Raw genomic sequence first — 15,918 nt, 5'->3', positions numbered from 1 at the left:
CCAAAGGAAATCTCTTGGGGTTATTTTGCTGCTATCTCTTATCACTGCCTGCCGTGCTTATCAGGGCCCAGATACCAAAGGTCCAGTGATCTTTCAACAGTGTGGAGGAAGGCAATGGAACCAGGTGAAACCTATGCTTTGATCCTGAATGAGCCAAGGACAATTCACTCAGACCATTTGATCCTTTGTGCCAGAAGCAACCCAACTGGGAAACTGAGCAAAAAGAGCAATTTCACTGAAAATCAAATGCAATATCTGAGTTGAGCTGGGCAAGTGAGTTACATTGGCTGAAAGAGCCCAGATGAGTGCAGGATCTGGTTTAAATCCAGGTAAGGTAATACAATTAACAAAATTTGTTCTTCTTTATAATAATGCATGGCAGAACCTAGGCTCAGAAACACTGTTGTGTTAGCAACCTCCAGAGATCTTAGCTAGAAATATAAATTCCTATCCATCAGACTTTTCCCTGGAATTGTCCCTGTCATGGCAGTTCCCTCTTCACTTTGACCTGAGGAAATACCAGACCTAGGACGGTAGTAATGCGTATGTGGAAATTTCAGTACTGCCAACTGGGGTTTTCCTCTCAGCTCTATTCCCAGCATGAGGGGAAAAAAATATTCTACTAAAAATGGCTTGCTACCCTCTTCAGTGTACTTTATATCATCATTTGACTGAGGTATTTTTCCTGGAAATATCACCATCTTTATTAAAAAGTAGTGGTAGGGCCACTAGTTCTTGTTAAGATTAGTTCTGAGGTGCATCCTCAGAATCAGCCTACCTAGATTGCAATCCATTTGAGGTTTTCTTGGGTTAAATAGTTAACATCCTTTCTCTTCCTCCCTCTCTCAGCATATTCCTCAGGGATGATGACACTAGCCCTCAATGTCACCTTTTTTCCATCATAGAACCACACAGGGCAGGATACTTCTGACCAAATAGAAGCAGCTCCTGCATATTCACCTCATTTAAAAAGAGTCAAGAAGATTCAAGGACAACTAATTCAAAGATTTATAGACCTTTACAGAGGCATGTAAATCAAAATTAAAAATTCCTGTTTCATGAGATTGATCTAACATAAGATTAGTGTCTATGATACAAATATTTGTGTATCAGATGATATCTCATTCCCAAATGGTCAGTGGAGATGTAGTCAGTGAAATCAATGGATATTTTGATATGATCCATCTAACCAAATATATGTATGCACTGGGATGTGCTGTGCACTAAACATGAATCTGTGAAGATTGCTCAGGCAGACATAGCTATTCCCATTCAGACCCTGTCAGGATGATGCCAGGATAAGTGTTGGAAGCTCAAGGGACTTCCAAGTGTACTGTGCTCTGGATGGCCATATTCATTCCCTCCTGTATCTGTCAGTCAGGAATGATGGTGGCATGTCTCAAACTGCACAGGTAGATTTACTGAGCAAAGCTTCAGCAATGTTGAACAAACCTGTCCTGTCTGACTGCTATAGCATACCTCAGTGGGGAGACCTTACAGGATTCAAGATGTAATATTTCTAACAAAAAGAACAGAGACTACAAACAGTATCCGTGGCCTTTCTCTCTTTTGCTGTTGTGCTGCCCTCTTTTTCACACTCTGTTACGTATTAAGTTAGGTATCTGGAGATAAGAAATTGACTTCGGTGCCCTAGCTGAGCATCAGATGCCACTCTGCAGAGTCCACGATTGCTCCCTGGGTGCTACTGAGTACAGGGCTGAGCTGAGCAGCTGATGTTTTCCCTTCAACATCCTGCTGGAAGAATTCCTGCACATCAAGCCATTAGAACATCTAATAGGAGTAATAAAGCTGATATCAGGTACATTTATTTTAACTATACAATAAGGCACAGCATCAAAACTGCAAAGTGCCAGCCAGATTCTCAGCAGTACATAATATGTCTTGCATTTTTACAGTTACCAGCAAGGCATAAACATGTCACAGAAACTACCCAGGATGCAGAAATATTCTCTGCTGAGCTGCATAAGGAAAGGCAGGCATCATTCTTTAAAAGGGAGCAGGCACAATTAACAAGGAAAGTATTGCCAATAAAAAGGGGAAAGATGGCTAGTGAATGTAATTAAATGGGATAGTTCAGGGTGTAGGTTTGGCAGGAAAATGATAACTACAAGTAACAAAAGTACTTTTAAGGGTACTGGTGTTTTTAGCTGCAGCTTCACAGAACGTGTCTGTGTGCAAAGGAAGGTTTACAGAGGCCTCCTTGTTGAAGCATATGGTGAGTTATGTCACATATTCCATACAAGTGGGATCACAGAAAGGTCATAGGTTTGGTTTTCTATTGGGAAGGATCTCTGCTGTTATTTTTCATAAGTGTATGGGGGAGCCAGAAGGTGTTTAGGTGTCCAGGTTTCAAAATTGGGACCTAAAACATGGTCTGTCTGTCAAAGTTCCCATTGATTCATTGCATCAGTTTTTTTGGGGACCTGGACCTAACTGATTTGGAAAAGGTCAGAGGCAAGCGGTATAGTCAAAATGAGAATACGACATACATCTTGATGTCCGATTCTTTCCATTTGCCCTTGTTACTCAAGAACTGATTGTCTGGAAGATTGTTGTCAGTCTTCCTAAGGTCCCGGTTCCTCCAGGAGCCAGTCTGCTTGTTCTGACATGGCCATCTTCATGAAATTCCTGTGAGGCAGAGGAGTATGAATTGCCCCACCAGGAACTGAGATACAAATTCACACGGTCATACAGAAAGGCTGTGGCAAAACAAGCACTGGACTGTGTCCCATGCTTGTGTTTAAAGTCTTTTGCCTTCAAATTATTCATCATCGCAGGACATTTAGAAACAAATGTCATCTCTAGTCTCTAAGTCACCTCTTGAATAAACAGCTCAAACTCAGAGGGTTCAGCTCTGAAAGATGTCCATATGGGAACATTCAATGAAATCCAAGAACTTTGCTGCAAACAGCTGTCAAATTTATAGAACTGCAGGCACTACTGCAAGCAATACAACAGCAAGCACCACAGTCTCAATATGGATAATGTCTTTTATAATGTAAATGTCCTCAGTGCTTTGCATCAAGAAGCTATAAATGTTTTACAACATTTTAATAGAGCACACATAAAACTACAACGTTTTGAAAGAAAGAAACCATGACTGTATATCCAGTGCTGAAGAGATACAGAAGAATATTTGTGCCAGACTTGCTTTTAAAATATACATTGTGTGAATTGATTGGGAAAATTGGGAAAATCCTTTAATAACAGAAACTAGGTCTGGTAGAGACCTCAAAGCCTCATGTAGTCTAGTGCTCATGTTCCAAAGCAAGGCTGAAAAAGTTCTCAGGTTTGTCTCACCTATTCTTTCAAACCTCCAATGAGAGTGTCCTGGGACCTCATTAGGCAGAAAAAAAAAAATCTCTTCTTCAATGAAGAAGCTCAAAAGCTCAAGTTTAATCTACGCTACACCGAAGGGGAACTTAAACATATCAGGTCCTCGGGTCTGACTTTTGCTCTCTCTAAGTTGGGTTTACAGCAGCCATACTGAGTATTCATCAGCTGAGGATTATCTTCATTGATAAGCATATTTAGCCACAGACTTGCAGATGTTTTTAGTCAAGAAAACTGTATCAAGAAAATAGCTTCCTATCCTGAGAGCAATGTGTCTTCTTTGTAAACACCAAAAAACACAGTCAGAGTCTAGGTCAATTTTCAACCTTGGACCAAGCTAATGGGGTTCCCAGAGCGGATCAGGCTAGAGCAGGTTGGTCACAAGAGCAGATGCAAGGAATCACAGATCATGAGCACCAGAAGTAAAAGTGCACAGTTGCACTCACCAACTCTCACAAGCACAGAGGTTTGCTATGCTAGATGTCAGCTATCTCACACCTGCCATGATGTACCCTAAATAGAGTTCATGTGGTGGTTACGAAGGCAGATTTTAAGATAACTTGCACAGGTTAGTTTTTGTTTTCTAATTTGAAAAATTAGAATTTTGATTATATGTGATTTTGATTATACTATTGTAATGATTAAATGTGGCAGAAAATAGAGCCACATTACAACTAACTACCTCTCTATTATACAGAGTGCCCTCCTGATTTAATGAGGAATAGCAACTCTCTCGCATACATGCTAGACTCTTTTTTGTCTCTCAGGCCTAACTGACAACTCTGGTTCTTGCCCTGCCTCGAGGGTAGTGCAGCTGTGCTCCATTCTGCACAGGATGGATTGCAAGTTTTCCTCTAGCCTTGTTGGACATGGATGAGTCTAACACAGAAGTCCTGGTAGTGATTTAAGAAACTGTGCTCATTTTGTTCCTCATAGAAATTTGAGGGGAAAGGAGAGGGGGAAAAGGAGGGATAACACCCAAAGGGTTACCCCCAGGCCAGGGATAACCTTCAAGGACTGTACTACAGACTCCTTTACTAAGGACATCTTAATAAAACATTTTTTTCTAAATGCTTTGCTTGTATAACTTCAGTAAGAAGAAGAAGAAAAAAAGCAGCAGTCACTTTATTTGGTCCACTTCAAGCAATTTCCTTTCATTGTGAGTGGCTAGAAGAAGGTTTTTAGAGAAAAGTTGGGGCATACTGCTTCCTAGAACAGCTTTACCATCTTCCAGCAGCTGGCAGAACAAAATGTTTTTGAGACAGCAGTCATGTCTTTATATTCAGGAGTCCTCAGCGGATTTCTCGTCCATCATTTTGTCCTATTTCTCTCTGAACCTTCATAATTTGTTAGTCAGCTCTTGAATCCACAGTGAAATACCCACAACAACCTGTGATGTGGAGCAGCTCAGCTACCCAGCAGCTCATGAAAAACTGTCTCTTTTTTATCCTTTGAACTTGCCATTTGCTAGATTCAGTAGATACTTGCTAATCCTTGTCTGGGAAGAGCCAGAAAAATAATTACCTATGTACCCACTTTCGGCTACTCATGATTTTATAGACCTCTATCACATAACTTCAATAGTCTCTGAGGACTCCTAATCTGCTTAATTGTTCTTTGCAGGGAAGCTCTTCTATACCTTTATCATCCTTGTTGCTTTTCTCTGAACTTTTTCCAGTCTTATTATATCCCCTTTGAGACAAAGGGAGCAGAACTGTACACTAAGATGTGGGGTTTATATAGAGGCATATGCATTTTCTCTGTTTTGTTCATTATCTCTTATTAACTTCTAATTTTAGCTTTACTTTTTTTACTAAGCACTGAGCCAACTCTTACAAAGAAGCTATCCATTTTACCCGAAGTAGTAGCCCCTGAGTGATAAAGTTGGCTCTGCTCATGATTCCATACAGAAAGTTCAGGCCTGTTTTATTTTTTTATCCCTGTGTATCAATTACCCAACTGAGTTTCATCTGTCAATTCATTGCCAGGTGAAATATTTCTGCAGTTCAGAACTGGACTTTATTTTCATTTTCTTAACTTTATTTGCCCTTTTCTGCCAAATCATTGATGAATATGTTGAGCAGGATGGGCCATAGAACATCTTCTTGTAGATCTCTCTTGGACACTTCCCTTTCCTGTGAGAACTGACCATATATTTCTACTCTTCATTTCCTATCTTTCATCTTGTCAGACAGCTTATGCTGAAATTCTGATGTCTATGTGAGCATTTTAATAGACTATGTCAGCAAGAAGAGTTGATTTTCATCACTAACAGCTATCTGACCTTGATTTTAGATAAAAAGACAGATACAGCAGTAACTCTAAGGATTTACTATTTAAATGTCAGAATAATCTGCCACATAACATGAGCATTGTCCCAAGACAAGGATCATCTTCTTATCAAAACTATAGATGTAACGCATTACCACACTCCTCTCCACCTCCGTCCTGCCTTTGGAAGGATCACACTATAACAGAACAATTTCAACTGAAAAGGGCCTGCCCTGGGCTCAGAAAGAGCTGCACTTCTGCCTGTCCTTTCTTTATGGAGAGGTAGAGACATGTTTCTCACATGCATCTCGCACCCCAGATAGCAATATGATAGGAGGGCTTATGAGTAACCTTATTTACAAGCTAGAAATGTGAAGGCAAATGGGAAAATAAAGGACCACAAAGTTGATATAAAAGGAGCTCCTGAGTACAAAAAAATATTTCTCAAGGTTTTTGACAGTAGTTAAAAGTTTCCTTGGAGCCAATTGATGTTTTGTGCACACATTTAGAGCACCAGCTGGAGTGTTCACTTTAAAAAAAAAATTGTGACAATCTACCTCAAACATGGTTCTACTTGGCAAGAACCAAAGCTGTTGGCAAATGATAAGTTAAATGAAGCCTGTGTCATCTGGAAAGGGTTATGCTGGCTTCTGTGCAACAAGCAAACAATTTAGCATCAAATCATAGAATCATAGAATGCTTAAGGTTGGAAGGGACCTCTAGAGGTCATCTGGTCCAACCCCCCTGCACACGCAGGGTCACCTAGAGCACGTGGCACAGGACTGCATCCAAGTGGGTTTGGAAGATCTCCAGAGAAGGAGACTCCACAACCTCTCTGGGCAGCCTGTTCCAGGGCTCTGTCACCCTCACTGTTAAAAAATTTTTCCTTAAGTTCCTGTGGAACTTTTGATGCTTCAGTTTCCGGTTGTTTCCTATAGTTCTGTCGGTGGCCACCACTGAAAGGAGGCCAGCACCATCCTCCTCACTGCCTCCCTTGAGGTACTTATAGACCCTGATCAGGTCTCCTTTCAGCCTTCTCTTCTCCAGGCTGAACAGGCCCAGCTCCCTCAGCCTCTCCTCATAGGGCAGATGTTCCAGGCCCCTGATCATCCTCATAGCCCGGCGCTGGACTCTCTCCAGCAGCTCCACATCCCTCTTGTACTGCGGGGCCCAGAACTGGACACAATACTCCAGATGTGGCCTCACCAGGGCTGAGTAGAGGGGCAGGATCACCTCCCTCGACCTGCTGGCGACGCTCTTCTTAATGAACCCCAGGATCCCATTGGCCTTCTTGGCCACGAGGGCACACTGCTGCCTCATGATCAATTTGTCGTCCACCGTGACGCCCAGGTCCTTCTCTGCAGAGCTGCTCTCCAGAAGGTCAGTCCCCAGCCTGTACTGGTGTCTGGCGTTATTCCTCCCCAGGTGCAGGACCTTGCACTTGGCCTTGTTGAATTTCATGAGGTTTTTCACCGCCCAGTTGTCCAGTCTGTCCAGGTCCCTCTGGATGGCAGCACAGCCCTCTGGAGTATCAGCTACTCCTCCCAGTTTGGTATCATCAGCAAACTTGCTGAGGAGAACTCTGTGCCTTCATCCAGGTCATTGATGAATAAATTGAACAGGACTGGACCAAGGACTGACTCCTGGGGGACCCCGCTAGCTGTAGGCCTCCAACTAGACTCTGCACCACTGATCACCACTCTCTGGGCCCTGCCATCCAGCCAATTCCCAATCCACCTCACTGTGCGCTCATCTATCCCACACTTCCAGAGCTTACCCAGGAGGATGCTGTGAGGGATGGTGACAAAAGCCTTGCTGAAATCGAGATAGACGACATCCACCGCTCTCCCCTCATCTATCCAGCTGGTCATTCCATCATAGAAGGCTATCAGGTTAGTCAAGCAAGATTTCCCCTTGGTGAATGCATGCTGACTACTCTTGAGCGCCTTCTTGTCCTCCATGTGCCTGGAGACAACAGCCAGTATAAACCATTCCATCACTTTTCTGGGGACGGATGTGGGGCTGACTGGCCTGCAGTTGCCTGGGTCCTCCTTCTTGCCTTTTTTGAAGACTGGTGTGCCATTGGCCTTCTTCCAGTCCTCTGGCACCTCCCCTGTTCTCCAGGATCTTTCAAAGATGATGGAGAGCGGCTCAGCTATGATATCCGCCAGCTCACGCAGCAGTCTGGGGTGCGTCCCATCAGGACCCATGCATTTGTGGGTATCGAGTTTCCTTAGGTGCTCTCTGACCCAAATGGATTTAATTAAATGGAAGCGTTTGTTTACTCATGTGAGTTGAACTATAAAACAGTGAGAAAGGTGAGTTTGAGTTTTGGTGAATTATGTTAATAGAAGCAAACTTGGAAATTTAGGACTTTTAACTAACATAGAAATGCAGAAATGTCTTTGCAAACACAAAGGTGTGTCAGATGGAATCTTCCTCTCCCATTTCTTGAAGATCAGGCAGTCTCTTTCAGAAACTAGTCATGTTTTCTTCTTAAAATTATTTTTATCCTGTCCATTCTTGCTGTAAATTTCTACTGAGCAGATAACTTTAATTTCCAGTTGCTGATGTACAGACATGTATCCTTCCTTCTACATGTTCAGACAGCAACTGCCACTCCTCTGCCCTCATTTTGCTAGCTAGGTAAACTGACCTCTTGAACCATTTCTGCAGTCCTTCTCTGTGCTGCTTCAGGCTGTTTTCCTCTTTTTTGTCCTTGGGTGACTGATTCTTCTACTGTACACTGAGTGAATCCCTTGGAATACCTTGGAGCAAATTGCTCTTAAAAGATAAGCAAATGTTCAAACCAACGGAAAAAGGAAAAGGATAGTCAGGCATTATGATTAGCACATTGCAAAATCTTCCCACCTTTCCAGCTGATCGCTGATCTTTGGCAGAGTGTTTTCCCAGTCCTTTGCAATGCCAAGTTGGTTAACCCCTGTGGTTGCAGAAGTCAAGCTTTATACCAAGTTTTACTTCCCATTAGCATGGACTGGAATCATGCGCAAGGTCATTTACTGAAACTCAACTGTCAGGACAGCGATTTTCTGTTTGGGACCAGACTGGAATTTCCAGTCACTTTGGTAAACAAATGATGTCACTGGTTTCCAAGAAACTATTTTTCAGGAGTAGCAACCCATCAGTATGAGGATGGATAGTCAAGATCTGCAATGCCTAATTCTGCTCTTAAGCTCAGTGGGAGACTAAATAGCTTTGGGGAAAAAAAGCATCAGGATAAACTTATGAAATTACTGACAAAGCAGTGAGGCTAATGGTGAGAAACTTGACACAAAGATTTGTTAGACTCTGGAATAGTTTTCTAAGGTTAATGATAAAAACTCTATCCATCATTTAGACCTTCTAAAACTAGTCAAAGCACTACAAAAATACACTTTAAGAAAACAATCTGCTATTATCAGGGAGATTGTCTAGATGATCTGATAAATCTTTCCCATCTCTGATCAATTTTTCTGCTGAGTTCAGTGGGTCATTTCTCTCCTAGGGTAGATCTACTAAACCTCAATTCTTTGGGAGTAGACCTCTCATTATGGACAATTATGATGTAGTTTTTTATAACTGGACTCTTGTAAAGAATAATTTTAAATTTTCAGTATCTTTCACTGAGATATTTATATTCTTTGTTGTAAAGATTTGAAATTGTCTTCAAATAACCAGCTGCTTCTATCAGCACTTTAGCAGAAGACCAGCAGTTTTGCTGCTGCATAACAAGACTTGATTCCTATGTAATGAATCCTTTGTATTCACCACCCTCTCTATCTTTTTCAGTGCAGTGAGATGAATGATGGGCAGCTACCTGTCAATCATAGTGCCTACCAGGGATTCAGTGGAGATATCACCTCGTGCCTTCTTTATGGGACTTCTGACCAGGGTTTTGGCTTACTGAAATGGAGACATCAGACAAATGTGTTTGTACTACCATATGTTTTAATGGGAAGGAAACTAGAGGTAATGGCCACAAACTGAAGCATCAAAATTCCACAGGAACTTAAGGAAAAAATTCTTAACAGTGAGGGTGACAGAGCCCTGGAACAGGCTGCCCAGAGAGGTTGTGGAGTCTCCTTCTCTGGAGATCTTCAAAACCCGCTTGGACGCAGTCCTGTGCCCCGTGCTCTAGGTGACCCTGCGTGTGCAGGGGGTTTGGACTAGATGATCTCTAGAGGTCCCTTCCAACCTTAAGCATTCTACGATTCTATGATTCTATGAAGGGAGCAAGGGCCACAGCTTATCTTCTCAAAAGTATTTGGACTGTGATACTAGTCAGATCCTGGTATTTCACTGCTGTACCAAAGTTACTCACTGCAACAGATTTCCTCTTCATTTGTATCTACACAACATAGGAGTCAGGACCTTGCAATGTGAGTGAAAATTGAAAATTCCCAAGTGTCAAGTGATGACCTCTGCAGCACATGACATTTTTCTAGCACAGGCTTTTGGGTTATTTGCTATTTCTAAAGGTGGCAGGCATGAAAACAATGCCAGAAAAGGAAAGTAAAATGCTCAATCCCTTTCTTGGCATGAACACTTGCCATAAGTGTAATTCTAAAAATAGTTCAGAATAATTCTCTCTAAGATACCATTATGGTAGCATGTGATGGAACTTAAGAACCTCATCTATAACATCTAATAGAAAAGTATCTCTGTGCTCTAGAAAGGTAGGGATGGTTCAAAAATCCTGAAGAAAGGATAATGCTTTCCATTTAGTACTTCAGACTTTCTCAAGTAATTTTGGAAGAACTCTGTTACATTGGTCTATTATTTCCAAAGTGAACTTCTTCAAGAATCTAGGCAATTATTTCAAATTGATAGAAGTCCTTAAAACAATAAGCAACAAGAACCAGAGAGGGATGAGGTATAGCTGTGTACCCTGAATCTATTTTCATCAGGAAGAAAATATTTCCCCATGTGTAAGATTGTGCTTTGCTTCTGTGGAAAAAAAAAAAACGTAAAACAAACAGTGAGATATCATCCTGGCCTGTACTGGCAGAACTAAATCCTGATTTACACAGCTGGCATCCTTAAGACAGTAGACTACCTAGAGTTACATTTCCCAGCCTATCTGTCACATATTTCTTCCCTGAGCATCCTTCTTTTTCCTTCTCCCCTCCAAAAGTACTTATCTGGTAATAAGCACCATAAATCCAAGTGGTTCCTTCTCAGCTGCATCAGGAAAAGAGAAACATGCTTTAGAATCCTTCTGCTGCTGGCTTCTGAAATGTTGGCATAACAGGTCCTCAAAAGTGTCTCGCTGGCTCTGTAACCCTCCTGCAGACTGTTAGAGCCTGCTTAGTGGAATATTGCTATGCTTCGGGTCTGCTGATAGGAATAGTCTCTGACCACATCATCCCACACAGAAAGGTCCAAGATCCTCTTCTGTACTTCCAAAAAGCTGATCAGGGTGATTGAATGGAAACTTCAGGCTGGCACTTGTCAAGTAGGGCCCAGCAGAACCTTTCACGTCACCTGCAGTCATGCATAACAGAGGTCAGAGTGAGCAATTCAATGGACACAACCCGACAGCTAGCATCAGCAAACACCTCCCTCAGCTCCCACTGCAGACAACAATGTTCCTGGGAATGCCATCTCTTTTTCCCTGCAGGAAATATTTCCCCATCACATTTTCACATGGTCCTCAAATAGCTTGGAAGGAAAAAAAAAAGGGGGGGGTGCTCTGAGGCAGCAGCTTAATGAAATGGCCTGACTTTCCACTCAGCGCAGCTTTGGCAAAAACTGGTTATTTCTCATGCCAGTCAGTTCAGTAAGCCAGTTACAGCACAGGCCCACATTCAGACACAAGATAGGGACAGAAGCAACATTTTATGGCACTGGACTTTATCAAACTCCTCCACCATGACCAATCATTTGAGAGGTTTCTAAGGTAGGTTGTTTCTGAAGTCTTTATTTCCTCAGTCTCAAAAAATCTAACTGTGCTCTGCTTGTGTATAAGGGTGCAGCTAACAAAGAATAAGTCTTCAGGCAGCATTTCCATGAGTGGGATCTGGTAACAGGATGGAGAGGTATGTAAAGAAGAGGAATTTGCCCTTCCAGTATTAACATCCCACCTACTGCAAGACATGAAGTAAGAGGAACTCGATGCAAAAGTAGCATGCAACCAGAGCACAGGAACCAATCTCATGCTCTGAACTGCAATCACCTTTATTACACAGAATAGGGAATGAGCAACAACTAAAGGAGAATCTAAACTACAATAAATCACAAGGACTGAATGCTTTATTTATCTGAGGATCAAGGAGGAACTAAAGCCTGAAGTATCAAAGCTGCAACACTCCAATATATAATAGATCATTAACAGCAGCTACTACACCTAGAGACTATAGAGTGTCCACAGCAGTGCCAGGCTCATCCTTATACTGTGACAGTGCCAAGAGAAATATCTGCTAACACCTCTGAAGGCAGAGTCGTAAAGCACTGGGAGGTGTTTAATGTGACAGGGACATACTAACATAGCTCTCGTAAGAGTAAATCTTGCCTCCTCGACCTGTGAGGATGTTTTGAGAAAGCTAAAGGAGACTGTGAAGAAGAGAGTACAGAGTTTGCCATAATCAGCCCTGGAGTGGATGTTGTAAGGACTCCTATGAAATCAGTCCTCAGGACAACAGAGCCGCCTTGACGCCGAGGTTCACCAATATGACACTGGTCCAGTGGAGTTTATGAAGGAAAGGTGACAGAATCTTAAACTCTGTTTTCTTGTTCCTGGGCTGGGTTCCCTCTTTAGAGGGTATTTTGGCCAGGAGGACGTGGTAACAGCATGTTGCTACCAGAAAGAACCTGCCAAGGATGAGGACAGAGCTGCTGATATTCTGCAGCAGAGGCATCTGTGTTTTGTACAGATGGCCCTGGCTTGCCTGTAAATCTAGTGAGACTTGCAGATGGCCCCCCTGGCAAATTTTTTGACAATGTAGGTTGCTCCAGCTGCTTTAATCTAGAAGAGCTTTGACAACACCAACAGAACCAAACATCTATACATGGCTATACAAATCTTTGTCTGCCCTTTTAGCGAAAACATTAGAATCCACAGCATCAAAACAGCTACTCTAAACTCCCACAAAAAGCCCACAGAACATTGGCAATACATGTTTATCAATGCCTATTTTAGCTGCAGAGTTTACTTTGTGGTATCTAAACCTATCATTTCTCTACCACTGCTGCATACTGTGATACATAGCTGACATACTGCTAACCCCATGCCAAAGCACAAGCTGTAATAATGCTACCAGACCAGCATTCCAGGGAGTTTTTTTTTTTTTTTCACTAAACTGTGTCTGACCTTTAATTGATAAACAGCAAAGTGAATCTGATAGTGGGGTGATGCAGAGGCTTTACGTTTATATATAACTTCAATTGATTGCCCCTAAAATTGAGATAAAGTGATACAAGACTGCGGTATCTGATATAAAAGAACACATTACTTACTTAGCACATGAACAGAATTCCAAGGCAGAACACGAAGAGGTCAGACAAGTGGAAGAAACTGAGGAGAATGTGAAACAAAAATCTCCATGTTGAGAATCCCAGCTGGTCTATCAGAATTAGTCATGCAGTTGTATACAGATTAAAAACATCTTGTTTGATTAGTTTCAAAGCTTACTAGGGAATTTAGCCACACAATTTATTAATTTCAATTAGTAGATTAGGGGGTAACTGCTTTTGCTGACTTTGAAAAATTTGGAATCCTGATATTAAATTTTTATTTCTGTGAGTTTTTCATGGACTGAGAAGAGCAACGGTGAAGAAATGTGCTACTGCATTTATGAATTTATCCAAAAGAATGGCTAATGCAGTAATTATTTTCAATCACTGCCATGGCTACTAACAAAAAGATGTATGGAAATATGGCTATATATAGAAAGCCACATTCATGACCGTGCGCAGTGAGTCATCACTGCTAATTATTCATGTTTTCTTAAAGATAGCTAGGGATTCACAAATGTGTTAATAAATCATCCAGTAATAAATCCCTAAAATATAAACAGCTGTAGAATTATATTTAGTAATTTATCACTGTTCCTAACATAAATATTCATTTGGTTTTCTTCTGTTTACAGTTTCTTTGTGTAACTGAAGAATCTGTATCATGTGTTAGAAGTGACTACTCACATGATTCGGTGAAAAATGAACTTTGTGCACAGATCAGCTGACAAATCCCCCACGCTAAGCTATACTGTATGCAAACTATTTGTCAGGTGCCCATGACTAACAGATTGATTCTCCAAAAATCATGTCAAACTAGTGGACAGCTGACTAATCCAGAAGAGGTGATATTTGTAATGTATGTTCAATAGAAAAAAAACTATCTTCACAACTCTATTAACTGTGGGGCTGTTTTGTTTCTATGTCCATTTTAGCTGTTTGTTCTTTGTTTGTTTTAAGAAGTAAGAAAGAACAAAGTACACATATTAAGAGCTAAACTGTACTGAAGTAAGGATACACTCTGACTCAGACTGATTATACCAAATTCAGAAGAGCCTTGGGAGTCACTATTTTATTTGAAATTAAATAGTGATGGACTATTCCAACTAGGGATGCAATTCTCTATATTGTTAAATAAATAAAATAGTCCCTGGCCACCTAATTAAGCTCTTACACCTTCCCGAACCATTCCTGGTCCAGGTCAGCACCAATCCAGAACCATTCTCTGCAGGCAGTTTGTGTGGAGCCACTCTGTTTCAGAAACTTAGGGATGAAGACATTGATAGCATGGATGCAAGCTGTTCCACACCGGCTAGTCTCACTGCCCAGCAGCAGAGCGTATTCAATTTACAAAGCTCAATATAACCACTGTCCTATAGCTCTCAGTAAATTGCTTAGCAGGGTCCCTTTACCAAAACTTTATGTCTTCCCATTTATGTACCTTTGTTGCTTAAGAAGACTAATCCAGGACAACTTAACACACTAATTTGAAACTGGCCATCACCTTTTATCAGTCCAAAGGCCATCTCTGTTTTGCTCATTATCTCCCCTTGTTACTGTCCCCACTAGCAAAAACCTTGTTACATCCTCTGGAGTGTAGCACAGCAGAACTTTGCCTCAGATGTATCAATGCCAGTAATAAATGATAAAAATTAAGAATAACTGAAAGCAAAGCTGTATTATCCACTATCAACTCTTATTCTGTTTCCAAGTATGCTACTATGTAGCATGTACACAATTAAAGGCAGAGAACAAATTTGCTCTAAAATCCCATGTCAGCCAATGTTCTTGAACACTGGGTTCAATAAGGAATTTGCTTAAATCCCAGACCATTTTCAATAAAACCCTCAATTTCCTCAGTGGCTTAAAATAAAAATAATAATGATTAAAAACATCCAGAGAGCCTGTAATCAGGCCTGGCTCCTTCTCCTGGTGGACATTGCAAAATGAGTTGGTCATGACCGCTGGAGATGTTGGCAAGAGCAGTTCCTCTACAGAGAGCCATATCTACCCAGTGAACACACATCATGCAATGTTTTGCTTCTATACAATTGACGCTGATCAACAAAATCTACCAACAAACTAGTTTATGCCTTGCAGTAGGTGAAGTAAAAGCCAAAGCAAAGCATCCCGTTTAATCCACATCTGTGAAGCAGATGCCAGTGGGTTTTAGGTAAGGGTCTCCTGAATTCAGAAACACCAGGTGCCCCCCTGGCAGCAGGATGGGGAGCACTGTGCTCTGATTTCCTTCTTCATAGTTGTCTGTGCAGAGCTTCTGCAGACTGCTGCATTTTTCCTTAGGGAAGGCTTCTCCTGAGTGGACAGGCACAAAGAGGCACCAACACAAGCTGAGACAAGGAGCGTGTGCCTACTGTAGAGAGTACAGCAGCTGACCTAACAGTTATAGCTCATTTCTATCCCTTCAACATGCATAGCACTGAGCAGAATTTACTTGTTGGGCTAAATTCTGATCTTGCCACTTTGGTGGAAGTTCGAAAAGTTTCTATGCAAAGTAAGGAATCATACTTGATTTACATCCTTATTAAGGAGAACAGAATTTCTCTCCTGGGAATTTTATACCATGGAGACATTTTTCTTTCCTTTTTATTTTCTTTCGTCTTCCTTTTTATTTTTTTTTCTTTTATTTATTTATTTTTTCTTGTGACGGAAGGCATTTGGAATATTCTACTGTTTTTTTCATCAGAACAATTTAAGGGTACCAAATCAGCCTGTAAGCTGCTACAGATTGCTATTATAAATTATCCCAAAGCCTTTGTGCCAGCATATTGATTGCTTTAAAGTCGAATGAAAATAGATGCACAGCTTAGAGGAACCATAAAA

This window comes from Tinamus guttatus, unplaced genomic scaffold (assembly GCF_059628265.1).
Source record: "Tinamus guttatus ecotype Peru unplaced genomic scaffold, ASM5962826v1 Tinamus_guttatus_pri_ptg000492l, whole genome shotgun sequence".
NCBI classification, from domain to species: domain Eukaryota; kingdom Metazoa; phylum Chordata; class Aves; order Tinamiformes; family Tinamidae; genus Tinamus; species Tinamus guttatus.
The sequence above is the reverse complement of the archived record's forward strand: the minus strand, read 5'-3'. Positions refer to the sequence as shown.